Genomic DNA, 12,202 nt, shown 5'->3' on the forward strand with positions numbered 1-12,202 from the left:
GCTATAAAAGAGACTCAGGATAAAATGAGCACTCTGTATTAATTTCTGTAGCTATGGTAACAAACTACACATTTTGTGGCTTTAAATAACAGAAATTTAGTCTCTTACATTTCTGGAAACCAGAAGTCTGACCTGAGTTTTATGGGGCTAAGACCAAGATTCTGGTAGGACTGGTGCCTTCTGGAAGCTTCCATGGGGGTGGTAATCCAGGCCTCATCTCTTCCAGCTCTGGTGCTTGCAGGCAATCCTTGGCTTGCAGCCCCGTCCTTCATCCTCAGAGCCAGCAGTGTAACATCTCTCTCTGCATCTGCTTGCCTCTGCTTCTGTGGTCAAATATCCCTCTGCCTCCTTTCTTTTTTCCCTTCATTTTTTTTATTGTGGTAAGATATACATAATATAATTTGCCATCTTAACCATTTTAAGCCATACAGTTCAGTGGTATGAAATACATTTATAATGTTGTGCACCTATCACCACCATCCATCTCTGTATCTCTTTTCATTTCATAAAACTGAAACTCTATACTGATTAAACACTGACTCCTCATTCCCCACTTCTCCCAGCCCCTGGAAACCACCATTCTTTCTCTCTGTATGCATTTGACTACTTTAGGTATCTTATATAAGTGGAATCATACAGTATTTATCTTTCTATGCCTGGCTCATTTCACTTAGCATAATGTCCTCAAGGTTTATCCATGTTATACTGTGTGTCAAAACTTCCTTCCTTTTGGGGCACCTGGGTGGCTCAGTCAGTTAAGCATTCGCCTTCAGCTCAGGTCATGATCCCAGGGTCCTGGAATCGAGCCCCACATGGGGCTCCTTGCTCAGCGGAGAGTCTAATTCTCCCTCTGCCTCTGCGCCTCTCCCTGCTCATGTTCTCTCTCTCAAATAAATAAACAAAATCTTAAAAAAACATACCCAATATTTCCTTCCTTTTAAGGCTGAATGATATTCCATTGTATGTATAGACCACATTTTGTTTATCCATTCGTCTGTTGATGGACACTTGGGTAGCTTCCATGTTTTAGCTATTGTGAATAATGCTGCTATGAATATGGGTATACAGATATCTTTTTTGAGACTCTGCTTTCAATTCTTTTGAGTATATACCCAGAAGTGGAACTGCCAGATCATATGGTAATTCTATTTTTATTTGTTTAAGGAACAATCATGCTGTTTTCCGCAGTAGCTATACCATTTTACATTCTCACCAGAAGTGTACAAGAGATTCAATTTTTCCACATCCTTTACCAACAGCTGTTTCTTTCCATTGTTTCGATAGTAGTCATGCTAATGGGTGTGAGTGTGGTGGTATCTCACTGTAGGAGTTTTGGTTTGATTTCCCTAATGATGAATCTCATTGAGCAAGGTGCTTATGGGCCATTTAAGTATCTTCTTTGGAAAAATGTCTATTCGGGTCATTTCTTCATTTTTGAATTGGGTTCTTTTTTTTTTAAAGATTTTATTTATTTATTCATAGAGACAGAGAGAGGCAGAGACACAGGCAGAGGGAGAAGCGGGCACCATACAGAGAGCCTGAGGTGGGACTCGATCCAGGGTCTCCAGGATCACGCCCTGGGCTGCAGGCGGTGCTAAACCACTGCGCCACCAGGGCTACCCTTGAATTGGGTTCTTATAGGACACTTGTGATTACACTGAGGACCCACCTTGATAATTCAGAATAATCTCCACATTTCAAGATCCTGCAAAGTCTCTTTTGCCGTATAAGGTAACATTCACAGGTTTCAGAGATTAGGACCTGGATATTTTTGATGGCCATAATTCAGCCTATCACAACTTGTAATAGCCATAGGAATTTATTGAGCATTTACTGTATGCTAAGTACTCTGTTAGCTGTCTTAATGGAGGTACCCTTCTAATTCTTCAACTTTATAAAGTAGGCACTGCTCCCAGTTTGCATATGATAATTGCTAAGGCTCATTGAATTCTTAGTATATGCCAAGCTTTCTTGGCTTTGGCTATACTAACTCTTTGAACTCTCACAGTAACATATGAAGTAGGTACTGCTATTATCTCCATCTTAGAGATGGGGAAACTGAGGGATAAATAGGTTAAGTAATTTGCCCAAGATCTTCTAGTAAGAAGCAAAACTGGAATGTGAACCTAAGTAAATAGATGCTAAACCTTCTGCCAATTCACTTTTGTTCTTTATACTTCCTAGCACAGTTTCTTTGACTATCACTGTCTTTATTCCATTGACAAGGTGAAAGTGGTACTGTGATCTGAGAGTCATTTTGGAAGTCAACTGGCCAAATATCAGGTTTTTTTCATTGCTTGAGTATATTCCCTTGCATTCAGTACTGCCCTTATACCCCCTTTGAAACTAAACATTCTTACAGGAGAAACATATTGAGTCATTAAAATCTTTGTGTGACTAGGTTTAATGGGTAGTTTTTATAGTAGAAAGAGAAGCATGAACTTAGAATGCAGAAGAGAAAGTTAGGATACCAGGGTTAAAAATCACGGAGTGGATGAAGGAGTGGGGAATAAAATAATCCAGTTTCTGCTCTCAGAGAAAGAGGTCCTGGTGAGGAGGGAAGGAGGGAGAGAGAGAGGCATGACACGTGAGAACTGGAGTGTTTTAAAGCCCACTTACAAGGCAACTAGGCTTTAAGTGTGGAGATGAGTAAACAGCCAGCACTGGAACAGGTGCTTTCCTGGGAAGCAAAGTGGAGAGAAGAGGTGTTAAAAGGAACTCAGTCGATCATATTGTTCAGCCTAATAAAGCCCCAACCCCAATCTATCACTACAACTTAGTGCTTCCAAAAAGTGTTCATTCCATTCCTACTATATACAGGGCTTTTCAAAGAGCTGCCATTGAGAGGCTCCTGCCATCATAAGTATAGTCATGAAGTGACACTTGGTTTGCAAACTGACAACCCAGAAGCCTAATTCTGGAAACAATATTTTTGACAGCAAAACATTTAAAAAGTGAATTAGAATTTTTTTAAGTTTGAGCATGACCCTGTCCAGGTCACCACACTTACTTCTTTCATTCTGTGTTGGCATAGTCATAGTCCCCACCCACTTCAGCCTGTATGAATCCAGCCTCTGAAGGCATTTGAGTTTGCAGCCTTTGGGATGAGGCATTTTGCCATGTGACACAGGCTACCAAACTTTTAGAATGAAGGCTGTGAAGCCAAGGAAAACTATGCTTACAACCATCTTAACTCTGGAAAGTCTCACACTTGACCTTTCAGCCTCATTTGTCCACTAAGTGTACCCCATTAGAAGATCTGTATCTCATGAGTTTTACTACTACAAATTATAGGGTCAGATCTTTCCCCATTTTGTCCTCTACTTTTGGCTCTCCTGGGAGACTGGAGGCCACTTCTCCCTTGAGTATGTGGGAAGTATTTGTCTCAATGGCTTTTGATGGGTGGGCAAGATTAATTTTTAGTCTACATGTACCTGAGTTTTGTGGCAAAGAGGTAGTTTGGGCCAAGACTGGGGTTCAATTGCTATTGGGGGCTGGCGGGAGTTAAGGCACCAACACTGTATCAGATGATTCTGTCCGAAGTGGTAGGATATCAGAGCTAGAAAAGACCTTAGATTTTTCATTCATTCAATAAATATTTATCAAGTGCTAGTATTTTGCTTGGTGCTGGGGTCACCACAATAAAAGACAAAGTCCCTGCCTTCACAAAACTTACATCTAATAATAGCTGTTCAGAAATCATGTCTATAGTCTGATGCCTTAATTATACAGATGAGGAAACCAGGATTAGAGTAGACACGTGAATTGCCTAAAGTTATGTTGCTCCCCCTTTTTTTTTTATTGTACGGATTTCATTACTTTTACTAAGCCATTTTATCTTTCTCGCACTCAGTGCAAAGAAATAGAACAATATAAAGAAAAATATGTCTTCATTATTATTTATAATATAAAGTGGCTGCTTCATTCTCTAGGTCTGGCACATTATATAAGAGGGAGGACTTCATGGTGTAAGTGGACCAAAGTACCATTTTGATTCTGACTCACTGAATAGAAACCTCAAGCAAAAAAATAAATAAATAAATAAATTAAAAAAAAAAAAAAAAAAGAAACCTCAAGCATATTTGGTGACTGGACTAAGTCCATGGGAGCTGTGATGTACCGAACCATTTCTCTGGTATTCTCAGATCTCACTAAATTAAGAAAAGACTCTATACAAGAAAAGATAACAATCAAACTGTCTATAAATTATACTTACTTAGAGCTCTATCTTAAGCATAAGGTGGGGAAAGGGGACCATTCTTGAGTACATGGATACAAGTATCGTTGTGGTCTAAATATTGCTGTATTGATATTGTGCTTGTTATAATGAAAATAAGTGTACATCAAAACCACTGCCAAATGAAGAAACGTCCACAACTCCCGGCTATGAAACTCACCACCAAAAGTAAATGATTGTATTGAACCACCTGGTGGGTGTTACATAACAGATGATATTTTTATTTATTTTGTTAAGGTTTTATTTATTCATGAGAGACAGAGAGAGAGAGAGAGAGGCAGAGATATAGGCAGAAGGAGAAGCGGGTTCCATGCAGGGAGCCTGATGTGGGACTTGATCCTAGGTCTCCAGGATCACGCCCTGGGCTGAAGGTGGCGCTAAACCACTGAGCCACCAGGGCTGCCCTACTTTGATTTTTTGAAAGCCCAAGTTTGCTTCCTTGGTCTGTTGCAAGGTCAAAAGTAGATAAGAAACCAAGTCTCAAAGCATGCTCGGGGGCATTATCATCAGCCACTCCAATAGCAGGCACTCCATCTCTATCTTTTTTTTTTTTTTTTAATTTTTATTTATTTATGATAGTCACAGAGAGAGAAAGAGAGAGAGGCAGAGACATAGGCAGAGGGAGAAGCAGGCTCCATGCACCGGGAGCCTGATGTGGGATTCGATCCCGGGTCTCCAGGATCGCGCCCTGGGCCAAAGGCAGGCGCCAAACCACTGCGCCACCCAGGGATCCCTTTTTTTTTTTTTTTAATTTTTATTTATTTATGATAGTCACAGAGAGAGAAAGAGAGAGAACTCCATCTCTATCTGACACAACGACAGATGGAGCCCTTCAACACTTGGTAATTTTTTATACAGGAATCACTTTAGGTCATTCACCATAATGAACTTTCTCCTGCAGGATAAATCTCCACTCTGGGCTTTCTGGGCTGCCATGTTCTCAGAGCTGTAAACTCAGGGATGGCTTCAAATTCAGTCTTCAGTTATGTGGCTTGTTAGTGACAAAATCAGGACTGAATATAAGGTTTGACACTGATTACCAGGTGTTTTCTACTTCACCTCCTTCCTCCTTCTACATCCTTCTAAATGGATTTCATCTGCCTTCATGTTCCAGAAAGCTGCATCTCAAACCATCCTTCTCCTGAAGTTGGTCTTATTGAGGTCCCCTGAGCTTATCAGTTGATTCTCCTATCTTAAAAGACCAGCAATTTGTCCCATATTTATAGAACAGCTTTTCCCTCCTTTATTGCCAGATTATGTTCCTTTTCCCTTTAGGTTACATTCAAAGACTTTACCATCTACAACAATCATTGTGTTTTTATGAGAACCAACAGAAAGGACCTGAGCTGCTGGGATCCATTCCCAATGAATTCATGGCATAATGGTATTAAAAACAAAACAAAATAAACAAATTTTAACTATCTCATGGAAAAATCAACTTCATTTTTTTGTTCTCCCCATGTTTGTAGAGAACAGAAATTGAATTCTATGTCTATCACAGTCTAATCCTCCTGTCCCCTGGGATATTTGACAGAATATTTCCCTGGGGTCTTGAATAAGTTTTTCAACCTGATGTGTCTCTGAATATGAATGTTTATGTGCTTATAACTGGTAGCTTTGTCTTTTATATCAACTTGGAATCCCCTCCAAACTCCTAGAAGTGAGAGGTTATGTTCATTTTTACAATAGTATGAGTATTTACAATGGTCTCTGTGTTGCTTGATAAATACCTGTGAACTATTTGTTTCCTTCCGTTTTTCTAACTTCAAGTTGTAACTGCAGTTTAATTTGATTTAAAAGGATTGTTAAACATGCTTCGTGCCCAAAGCTCCCCCGTGAAACCACAACAGGACTGGTAAAACCATCCCAGAGGGGTCTGTGTAATAATTAGTTCACTAAAGTTACTCAGTCTTCTCTAGCCTTACCTCAGCTGCCTCTGGGTGATGAACATACTCTTTGGGGGAGTGATACAAATAGGGCTTAATCCTAATACCTTACATTTGCTGGGCACTTGATGCATTTAATGGAACTTTCACATGTACTATCCTCCTAACCAGCCTGGGGGACAGACATCATGACATCATCCTCATTTTATTGCTCAGAGAGAACATGAGATTTGCCTAAGGTCATATGGTGAATGAACAAAGTTGGAACAAGGACCAATAGGTATGGACAATTAACAAGACAAAGACAGAAAAGAAAACCTGTAGAGTCATGATAAAAGCATTCATCAGATAAATGGATGAGGAAAGCAGCTACAATTTATTGAACACCTACTATGTGCCCGGCATTACAAGACATGTTTTATGTATATTACCACATCCAAGGTCATAGAAAATGTGGGGTCATAGATTGTGTGGGGGAATGAAGAGTATGTTTATTATCCCAGGATGAGTGATATGCTCAATGTACTCAAGTACTAAAGGAAATCCATTCACCATCCCTTTTTTATAAAAATATCCCAGAAGGTAGGGGCGACCCAGCCCCAGTCATTCCTCAGCCTCAGCCTCAGCCTCTACTTCCTTCTTAGCCTCCACCCCTTGTTTTTCTTCCTTTTCACTTCAACTTCATTTATTTTCAGTCACAAACTCATTTTCAGTCTTAACTTCATCATCTCCTCATGGTCAGGGAGAATCAGTCTTAATGAATAGAAGCTGATGAGAAGGAATTTCATGTTTCCTGAGTAGCCCCACCTAATCTCCAACTTGCCAGCACGATTTCTGACAAGCCACCTTTCTCACGCTAGTCTGTAGGTAACTGTTCTCAAATATTTCTATTGAGTAAGCTTGTGTATTGTTTTCTCCATTAATTTGTAAGCTCCCTCAGGATAGGAATTATGGCTACTCTTTGCTCTCTAGACTAAAAGGATAGCATAGTTATTTTTCCATTGTGGGAAGTTAATAAATATATGCTCCTGGTGATGATGTGATTGTACTTACATTGGGTACACGGAGTTTCTTCATGGATTGTTTTCATTTGCTTTTTGTATTGGACCCAAAAGTTCATCACTCTTTCTTATTTTCTTTATACGTTATCACTATTACCATTAGATTTTACTAAATGTCTTCATTTATTCATCCAACAAATACTTATTTGCTAGGTAACAGGAATAAAAAAAAAAGCAAGACAATCTCAGACTTCAAGTCCTGAGGCATCAACTAATAAACAATATGGCCAAATTTAGTTTTATAGTTGGCATCTCTGCATTTCTCCAGCATTCAACCAGGCTCCTCTAGCTATTTCCTTTCATGAGGAAAAAGCTTAGGTTAAAGCTTAGGATAAAAGGGGCCCCCCAAAAGTAGTAAATAGTAAGATGCCAAAGAAAAGTTAGGAACAATTGTACCAAATGAGAGAGAGAGATTTTTTTCATAATTAATTATCTTTAGTCTGTAAGGAGATTTATTTACTACCCTGAGATACCCCATCTACAAATAGTTGCAAGATGCCCATGGTCAGGGAATATGATAGACTGGAATTCTGGGATTCTAGCCAGATTGAATCTTGGTGAAGGACAGTGTAAGATCACGTGCTGATGTAATACTGGAGTAGGTCAGCATATGAGAGAAAAGAGAAGTACAGGTTTCCCTTTTCTAGAACTTTCTAATTAGGAAGATACATTGTTGTATCTTTTAGAAGATGTCCAACTTGATAAACATTATTCTGTTTCTGAGAGCATAAAAAATTTCCCTACATATAGCATCCACTAATGTAACTGTTTGGTTATATTATCATTGTCATACTTTTAACTATCCAACATAGTTCACTATGGTGGTTTTGCAGTATAGACCAGAGCAATAAATATTTCAGAATATTGGAATATTGGATATATTCTGGGGGATATGCAGGTAAGAAGGTGAGAATCCTTCACCTTGTTTCTTTCCTCTCTCTTATCTCTTTGTTTTTCTAGATCCTTCATAATCAAAGGCTCCCTTATCTCCGTTAACTTATTTTCCATATGGTTCCTCAATCAAAACCCCTCTCACAGGTTAAGTCAAGTTTCCTTACTTTCATCCCTCCCCCACAGGATACAAATCCCTCCCTCAGTTCCCCTAGGGAGGAATGCCTTTTCTGCTTCCCAATCCTTTCCTTCCTCCAAGGTCCACTTTAGACCAATGTCCTCCATCAAAGTCCTCCCTGACAGCTCCTGCCCAGTTCCCTCTTCCTTCTCTGACCTCCTCATACACAATGGCAAGGGATAATAATAGCCCAGTGGTTGACAAAGTACTGTACTCACTTGTGATTTTCACAAGCCCCTGAGGTTGGTAAGGAGAATTCTCTTGACCCCTTAGAAGAATGAACGATCCCAAGACCATGTTGCAAGTGGCAAAACTGGGATGTCAGCTCAGGTTCTGGAAGTCCAAGTTTTTTTCCACGAAATCTTTTGTCTTTCTCTCACAGTGTTAAGCCTCAATGGTACCTATTCAGAGCTGAGAAAAATTAGGCACTCTATAACTATTTGTAGATTGTTCTATTGATCTTGTCAAATCTTCATCTTTCATCCTATAGTCCACCTGCCCCTGACCCAAAGTGGCTGTTTCCATTTTTCATGAACCACGAGTCTACAAAGAACCAAAGGTGGAAGTTCTCTTCCCACACTTCATCTGTGATGGAAGCTATATCTGGGTAGTGGGGCTGGGGTCTCTTCCTCAGAGATGCCATTTGGGAGGGGCCTGGTGTCTCTGAAGAGCTACAGGTGGGGGGATATCTCTAAAGCATGGCAGAGTAAGGACATGATTTCACTTGTTTGTATGAGATTTTTTTTTTTTGAACCTAAGAAAAGAGGTCTTTAAAAAATACTCGCAGAGAAAATCTCTCTCCTTTGGCTGAGTGACATTTCATGCCTGTTCATATCATTATGTCAGTCTTTGAAAAATGAAGAGCTAAAGCATTCTCTTTCCTCACTAGACAAAAGGAAGAGCTGGGTGTTACCCTGGTGGGAGAGCCAAATGTGTTGAGTGAGGCATTAGGATTGAGGCTGAGTCACTGGCATCAGGAGGGTGGGGGTGGTGGACAGAGCCTTCTCCTGAGCTTTTAAAGCCAGCAATTGTGCTTAGGGACATAGTTACACACACCAATTTGTTGCAGCCAGTGCTAGCATTGTTGGCATCTGGGACATGGCTCAGGAAAAACTTTCAGCTGTCTTTGATTCTTTCAAAATGGACTTTTTCCAAATCATGTGGGCTAGTGTTTTAGTTTTTAATAGCTTAAAAATAGCAATATAGGGGGTGCCTGGGTGGTGAAGTCACTTGAACATCTGACTCTTGGTTTTAGCTCAGGTAGTGATCGCAGGGTTGTGAGACTGAGCCCCGCTTTGGGCCCTGTGTTCAGCATGGAATCTGCTTGAGATGCTCTCTCCCTCTCTTTCTGTCCCTCCTACTCATGCTCTCTCTTTCTCAAACATAAACAAACAAACAAACAAATAAATAAATCTTAAAAAAATAGTACTACAGGACTCACAATTTGTTGCAAAATGGTACGAAGTATTCCTGTGTACCCTTCACCCAGCTTCTGCCAATGGTAATATCTTACTTAACCATAGTTTTTTTTTTTTTTTTTAAGATTTTATTTATTTATTCATGAGAGACCCAGAGAGCGAGAGAGGCAGAGACACAGGCAGAGAGAGGAACAGGCTCCATGCAGGGAGCCCGACGTGGGTCTCAATCCCGGGACTCTAGGACTACACCCTAGGCCGAAGGCAAGCGCTAAACTGCTGAGCCACCCAGGCATCCCAGCCATAGTTGTTTTTGATGTAGCATCTAAGAACAAATGATTTATTATTATTGATGAGCTCTGTTGGTGGTTTTCTTTTTTTTTTTTAAAGATTTATTTATTTATTCATTCAGAGAGAGCAAGAGAGAGGCAGAGACACAGGCAGAGGGAGAAGCAGGCTCCACGCAGGGAACCCGACGTGGGACTCGATCCCGGGTCTCCAGGATCACACCCCGGGCTGCAGGCGGTGCTAAACTGCTGCGCCACCGGGGCTGCCCTGTTGGTGGTTTTCATGTGGGGTTCTTTCAGTTGCTATCAGCTGGCAGCTGAGGCTAGAGCCATGTGAAAATTTCTTATGTGAAGCTGGTAAGGCATCTCTTTCTACACATGGCTACTCCAAGTGAGTGGGTAGTTCCAGCTTTTTAGCAATCTCAGGTAATCGGATTTTTATAGGGTATCTGGCTAGCTCCAGAACAACTATTCCAAGAGGTCTGGGTGGAAGTTGCAAGGCTTCTCAAGATGTGGTCTTGAAAGTCCCAGAACATCACTTCCCAGAATATCATTCTATTCGTCAAGCAAATCACTCAGGCCAGCCAGATTCAAGGAAAGAGGGATTAGATTCCACATTACATCAGAAATACCAAAAATCAACAGCTATCTTTAGTCTTTAACTGCAGAGCAGTTGTGGTCCTCAAGTGGACAAGCATGCTAAGGAAGAACTTATTAGAAGTGTTATTTATGTCACTGGAAGGATAAATCCTTATGTCTGAGAGTATTCATCCTGTCATAGTATCTACAGCACCAGTAGGTAGTATATGCTCAACAAATGTTGTCTGATGAAGCAATCGAATCACCTTCTAAACCCATATATAGGAAGTAGAAAAAAATAGAGAAGTGGTGAATTTCTATGTGGACTTCTGGGTAAACCTTGGAATTGACCTTGTCCTGGTATAGCTTCCATTCTCCAAATAAACTGGAATCCATCAGACATTTTTTGCTATATTTGTGTCTGTTACAAAGTGATCTGCCTGGACTAGTTAAGGCACTTTGCTAGGTCTGTGTGCGATGACTTAGGCTTGGCTCCTGCTCTCAGGAATGTTGATAACAAATCCTCCCTACCTTTCTGTCGAGGGTCTTATTTTCCAGCCTAGGTGTTAAACACCACTGGAAAAATGGAAAGGCCCTGGTTGGCAACGGGAAATGTTTAGGGGGTAGAACTGCCACAATTGTTGTGATGGTTCGACAGGTTATAGTGGTTATTTCGTGAAGGAGTTAGCAGGTTGCATCTGGGTGGCAGCTCTTATGTGACCCTTCTGGTTCTCTCTTAGAGAATAAGAATGGGGATTGGCAAATTGGATCTTGACTTTTTCCCTAAAATATTTACCCTCTTCTATACCTGGATGTCAAATTATCTGGAGGACAACTCTTTGAGTATGCATAGTCTGGGTGGAAAGAAATCTTCACCAAGGGGTGGGGAACACTCAGCTAATGGTGGGGAAGTCCTTTAGGTAGGAGCACAATGGGCTTTAAACGGAAGCTGGTGAAGGAGGTGAGAGCTAAGAATGAACCCATGGGTTGCTTGAATTGAGGAAAAGGCGCAAACTGAGCAGCTCAACTGGTTTGTGTTTTGAACATGCTTCCTGTGATCATCTTCCTCAGATTAAAGATGATTATAGTTCCAGTGAAGGAAATTCAGTGAAAAGGAAATTAGTTGGGAATCTAAAATGGGTGTGTCTGACAACAGCAGAAGACGTGAATGAAAGAGCTCCACCTGGTGGTAGCAGAAAAGAAAAACGGTGGTGTATCTGGGCAGTGGTCTTGGGGTCTTGAAGAAGAGAGGAGGGTTCTTCTCCAGAGACTCTCTCATAAAGAGTGGCAGAATGGTGGAGCTTGGGGTTGATACAATGGGCTGGTAGAGAATTGTATATGTCTGATTGAATGACGAATTATTGTTATTAAGTTATTAAGTGCAAGGGGAAGGCTGCCCTCACGATGGGGGTGGAGGGAGAAGCCCTTAGACAAATGCCAAGGGTTGGACTATGAGAAGCCCCTCAGCGTGGTGTTGCCAGTTATCTGAGTGTTCCATGCTCTTTGAGATCTCCATACCTTTGCCCATGCTGCTCTTTCTGCCTGGAGTATCTCCCTTCTTCTTGGGCCTGCATTGATACGAGGTTTTAAGATTCAGTGGATGCTTCAAGCCCTTAGAAGGACCTCTTATGATCATTCATAATTTGGATTAAGGACCCCATTTCTGTG

The sequence above is a fragment of the Canis aureus genome, chromosome 29 (genome assembly GCF_053574225.1).
Source record: "Canis aureus isolate CA01 chromosome 29, VMU_Caureus_v.1.0, whole genome shotgun sequence".
Taxonomy (NCBI): domain Eukaryota; kingdom Metazoa; phylum Chordata; class Mammalia; order Carnivora; family Canidae; genus Canis; species Canis aureus.